Source organism: Cyprinodon variegatus, unplaced genomic scaffold (genome assembly GCF_000732505.1).
Source record: "Cyprinodon variegatus isolate N-32 unplaced genomic scaffold, C_variegatus-1.0 Scaffold722, whole genome shotgun sequence".
Taxonomy (NCBI): domain Eukaryota; kingdom Metazoa; phylum Chordata; class Actinopteri; order Cyprinodontiformes; family Cyprinodontidae; genus Cyprinodon; species Cyprinodon variegatus.
In genome coordinates this window covers 214,474-220,436 of record NW_015151175.1, presented here as the reverse complement: position 1 = coordinate 220,436, position 5,963 = coordinate 214,474, and positions in this window count along the sequence as shown.

Below are 5,963 nucleotides of genomic sequence, written 5' to 3'. Positions count from 1 at the left end.
TGTGTGTGTGTGTGTGTGTGTGTGTGTGTGTGTGTGTAACCGGTATTGCTGAATGCAACCATCAACACTGTCAGAATGATGGTGCAGCAGTTACATATCTCCTTCTTTCCAGCTGAACATTATCCATTTTGTTTTCCAGTGAGCGGACGTTGGAGAGCAGGATTGATGGAAGCATAGGTTTGTGAGATTATAACAAGATGATGATATATAAGGTTAAAAAAATAAATAAAATTATGCATCATTCGAGGAGAAGGATGCTGCTTTAAGGCCTCTCAAACTTACTATAAAATTGAAAAGCTTTCAATAAATGTATAGTCAAAGTTTTTTTTCCAGTGGTTTGTTTTATGATTTGCCTTTTATAATGTCTTTTGTCTAGAAATCTTGCCCTGCAATATTTCTTTTTGCATGTTTGTTTTATTTATTTCAAGCCAAAATTCTCATTTATTTTTTTCTTTCTGCATGTTTTGGAAATTACATTTTTTCCTGCGCACACTGTCCCAATTCTCCACAGACTGGTCTTTGCAGGGTTTTTTAACAGTTTTCTGAAATACATTTTAAACATTACAAGGCCCAATAACACATGAAAAAGTGGGATTTTAGTATGTTTTGAAGCGGGTAGAGGTTAATTGTTATTAGAGAGGGTGGGGTAAATAGAAAGGTCCAAAACTTCCATTATTATGAGTGTAAGAGTTGGAAAGCAGCACACACCCCTCCAAATTGTACATATAGGCCAGTATAGGTGAGGCTGATCTTTCAGATTACAGTTTGAATACTGGTTAAGATTCTCAGTCATCCAGGTCCTAGTCATTCCAAAAAAAAAAAGAAAGTTAAAAACAATAAACTGGACTTTGTTTCCAAGTTTAAGATGTTTCGCTTCCCATCCAGGGAGCCTTTTCTATTTAAAATGTCAGGAATAGCGTTGAGTTCGAGGTTTTATACAGTAACCGATCAAAACCTTGTTTTTGTTTTGAAAACATGCAAACTGAAACGGACGAAGGGGTCCACTCCTTTAGAATGGGGGTTGTTTGGCTTCTTTTGTTAACCTGCAAAGCTAAGAAGATCGTACAGTTTAAGCATATTCTCTCCTAACTTGGTTACAAAACAAGAATAAACCATTTAACTCTTATTCAGCATTCAGGAAACATTAGTGTTAAACGGTGAACTAACAGATGTTAAGGTTCAGAGTGTTTTTATATATTTTTTGTAGATACTTGTTTTCAGCTGAATGTAGAATCTAAAACAGAGGGACAGTTTTAAACAGAAGCAGATAAAATTTTAACCATAGGAGAAACAGCTTAATAATAAAAATTTTTAAGCTGTCTGCTCTTGGACTGTAGACCATGCCATTTATGATCACAATTTTTTAATGCATATGAAATTACTTAATCAGACAAAAAATCCTATGCCCACTGAGGAAGCCCATCTGCCCTGATCCACATGTGATGTAATCCAAGTTGAAAGAAGAGAACCCCAAACCACGATGGTTCTGCTTATGGAGAGAATAAAGCAATGCAAACTGGGTGCAATCAGCTCCTCTGCTGTTCTGTTTGAAGCAAATGAATATGGCACCTGTTTCTAAGGCAGAGAAATCCCCTTGTAATCATTTAAAGCTCCAAGAAAAGAAAAAAAACAACAAACGCATTCATGTTGAAAGTCTGTGGTTCCCCTCCTGCTGCAAATGCAAAAGCTCCATGATTTTACCCACAGCCAATCAGCATCTATTACACGGATGTCTTATGAACAGCTCTCTCTAGTCACTTTGAATCATAAGCGTAGCTCTAATCATGAAATATCATATCTGAACCATCATCAGCAAATGTAGGGTGCAGGATCATGGAGACGGCGACCTGCTATTAGAAACACCTGTTTTCCATGACTTCAAATAATGAGCAGGGTGAGGCAACAAAGAAGGCGTGCATGATTTCAGAATTTGGCCCATAGCTGGACATCATTTTCAATAATTATTCGCATTATCTGTCTGCTTTGTCTCATTCCAACAATATTAGCTGCTCCCACACATCTTTAACCCAAGTTTACTTCTTGGTCTTTGGAATCAGAAACTTAATACAAAGCAGGTCTAGCTTTTTTTACCATAACTATTAATCAGGCTCCTAACTCGAAAAGTATGGTCAGGCATGAGTGAGAGCCAGTCGGCCTTTTATCGTGGCGTCTTCAGTTAGAAACAACACAAGCAAAAAGCACTGTTGACGGATTAACGGTTTGACGTAGCATGGCCTGCCAGAAAACCAAAAGAAGTGAACATCCAAGCCTGGGTGTTTTAACAAGATCCTCTGACAGGGATGACGGTTTGGGCCCAGTTTGAGTAAGAGCACTTTTAACATAAGATATCCAATAATCCCCCATTCTCTGATCACATCTCACACATTTAGGACTCTGAAGTTGCTCTCTGGGGAACTGTACTGAATCCGAGAATGATCAAGAGTACTGATGATTTTCAAAGCGACTCAACACTCTGAGCTGATACTGAATTAATTTCTGAGCCTGGAGCATCTGGTCTACATAAAGAGGGAAAGTTTATATCATACAGTTTGATAGAAAATCCTTGGTAAACTATTGCCCTCTTGTGTTTATTCTTCTCTTGTGCTTTAGATTCAATATTGAATGTTACTTACTGGAAACAGTAGGCAGATAAACGCTATGCAGAGGTGTTATGGTGTGTTAATCTTGTGCCCTTTTCTTCTTTTGCAGCTCAAAACATCTGCTATGTTCAACCAGTTGCCCAAAAGTCATATTACAGATGGGACAAGAAAGAGATTAAAAGGAAAAAAGGCATATGACATACCCAGTCAGACAGACAGACAGACCTAATCACACTTGCTTGCCATGGCAGACGTCAGAAATCATAGACGGAAGTATTGAAAAGTATTGAAATTGTTTTCTCAAGTTTTTTTTGGCCATTAATTGGCCATTAATTCTTTGTCAAGTCAAGCTTATTGATCTTGGGAAGTAGCACATATAACTGGGGCTCATATATAGTGGCATTTACAAAAGTTGGTTGTCGCTAGCCTACAAACCGAATCGCACCTTTTACCTCCAGACTGGTTCATTAATTTGATCATATCGGTGACTTTGCCTGAGTTCACAACACATGATTTAAACCACTTTGTCATGAATGTTTTTAACTTACTACTCCCATAATGGTGTACTGTAGATACAGTCAGACTTGCAGGTTAATGTTGTTGTAATTTTGCAAATTTCTAGAAAATATTAATGAAATAATCTCTAGGTGCTTGTAACAATTATATTTCGATGTTCTTTTCAAGATTGCTTTTATAACTTAAGGGAACCATACATTTTAAATCATGGAATAAAGAATAACTTGAGAAGCAAAACGATTTTACTTCACTTTACACTCAGTAAAAACCTATTTATGGTTATAATAGTGAAGCATACAAACATTAATACTGATGACATAGGTAATCCATTGTCAAAGATAAACGATAAAATTGCAAGCTGTTTTTGCAGTTTTGTTCATGCAGCCGACCACAGAGCAGACTTGTTTTGGGGAGGAGTTCCAGAAAAGCTAGACGTCATGTGCAAAGAGTCAATTAGGTCGTTATGTTCATACTTTTAGGACCACACTACTAACATTTTGTAGAGAAGATGTGATTTGATCTGCCTCTTTGGTCATACAATATTTAGTTTTATATAAACTGAATTTTCCTCAGAGGGGTCACATTTTTGGATCATCAATATATCAAAGAGTCAGTGGTAGAGAATATTATACCCAGCAGTATCCAGAAAGCACATAATGTTCCTCCAATGCCGCTTAGTTAATGTTGGTTAAAGACTACAAGCACAGCCAAATAACAATATGGTCAACATTCAGATGAAGAACAGTAATGCCACTGCTGTGACCATTTTATCAATTTAGAGATAGGTCTGTAGCTGATCTTTAAAATCTATTGTTTAGAAAGGGAAAGTTACTGTGATGTTACTTTAGTATATTTGCCATTCTATCAGTAAAGTCCTTAATATCATCCATGTGTGAGGTTTCCAAATCACAACAGGAGAAAACATGGATGCAGTGAAGGTGGTAAGACAAAGGATGACTGGTACAAAATAGCATCACTGCTGAACCCAAAGAATAACACCGGGATGCAGAGCGCGGGATTTCCTTTAGGACCGGACGCTGCACTTTTCCAGGACTTTGTGCTTTATTTGGTAAATGGACTATTGCTGTCATGATCTTGGTGCTGATGACTGGCTTGATCGCCAGTTCCATTCACCTGTCTAGCTCTGCCCAGTTTCCGCCCATCTGTGTCCCCTGCCCCAGTCTCTATTTAACCTGCCTGTTTCCAGTAATCTGTGCCAAATTATTTGAGCTGTTGGTGAGAGTTTTCTAGCATACCTGATTGTGTTCTGATTGCCTGATCCTGATCCGTTCTTTCTTTGGACTTCTGAGCTTGCCTATTCCTCTTCTGACCTGTTTGCCTGACCTGACTTAGGACTTCTGCCTGTTGACCGACCCTGTAACTGTTCCCTGACACTGACCTGGATTTCCCTTTGGTACCTCTTTGAATCTGTGATATTCTGGCCCAGACTCCTGTGAATCTCCTTGACACTGGCTTTGGCTTTACCCTCTGGATTGTCCTGCCTTCCTGCGTCTGCTTTGATCTGATCTTCTGCCACTTCTGCAGTCTTCAATGCATTGGTGTCTGGAAATCTCTGGGCAGCGTTCACCTCGTCGTGTTTGCAGCAGGCCGGTTGCAATCCACCTCTTCCTCTGGGCACGGGCTAAACTTTAAGATCAGGTTATTGATTCAAATTATTCTTCGCCAGATTATCATGGTCATTAACCTGAGCTTTCCTCCTGCAGAGGTTCCTGTCTTAGACGACCTAGCTGCGCACTGAAGATCCGTCGTTTTTAAATAAAACACCCTTTGAAATATCTTACTGTCTGTCTTAATACTGGGTCCTCTATTCTTTGCCTTGACAATCGCTGCTTTCTTTATGCAAAATTAATACCTATGAATTTTGTATATTTGTTGATTCATCCAAGCCACATTTCATTTTTATTTAGGTCTGCAGATCTTGATTATTGTTCAAGATTTTTCTTTGCTCTGTTCTAAGCTGCTTAAAGCACCTTCATTTTTATCTTAATGGTAGAAATAAATGGAATAGATCAGCTACTTTAAGTGGATCTTTTTTAGTTATTGATTGCAAAAAAAAAAAACATAAACATTTAAGAGTTGAAGAAATTACTCTTTAAAAGTGGCAGTTTGCATTTTTATTTTTTAAGGAGATTGTACTTTATTTTAGTGCAATATATCCTCTTCTTTTCATTTCTAAAAAGGTGGAAGAGGGGTAATTGCGGGTAACTTGTAAACCAAAATGTGGTCCCTAGCAAGATACGTTTGGGAACCACTGTATTAAACCATTCAGCTTTTATGTAGAGCTGATGAAACCCCTTAAACCCACTCTGGCCTGGAAGCAATGCTGTATCTTTCTAAAACCATTGTGGAACAAAAATTCTTCAAATTATTTCATCCCAATTATCTACAGTTATGGTAAAGATGTTGATAAATACAATTAGATGTGTTTTGTGGGTTTTCATGAAGACATTAGTGGTGTTTTGATCTGTTTATTTAGAAAATATTTAGGCAAGGCTCCAAATATTTTACTTTATTATTACTCATGGCTTAATTAGGCATAATCACTATTGTTGTATTTTTTTCAGATGGAAAAAAAACCTTTTTAATCTCTTATCTTTACGGCTGTTACAAAAAGTCTGTATTTACACCTGATAACTTTGTAATGATTCTTGATTTGTTTCAGTGCTGCATTTTTTGGCAGAGATTGTTTCCATCCTGTCATGTTTTATTTATTTTTTTAACCTGTTCTTTGCAAAATATCTTGAACTTGGCCCTTTTGGAGAGGTTTTAATTAATGTATATGCAACCTGATAAAGGTCCTCCTGATCATCTCTGGTAGAGAGCAGA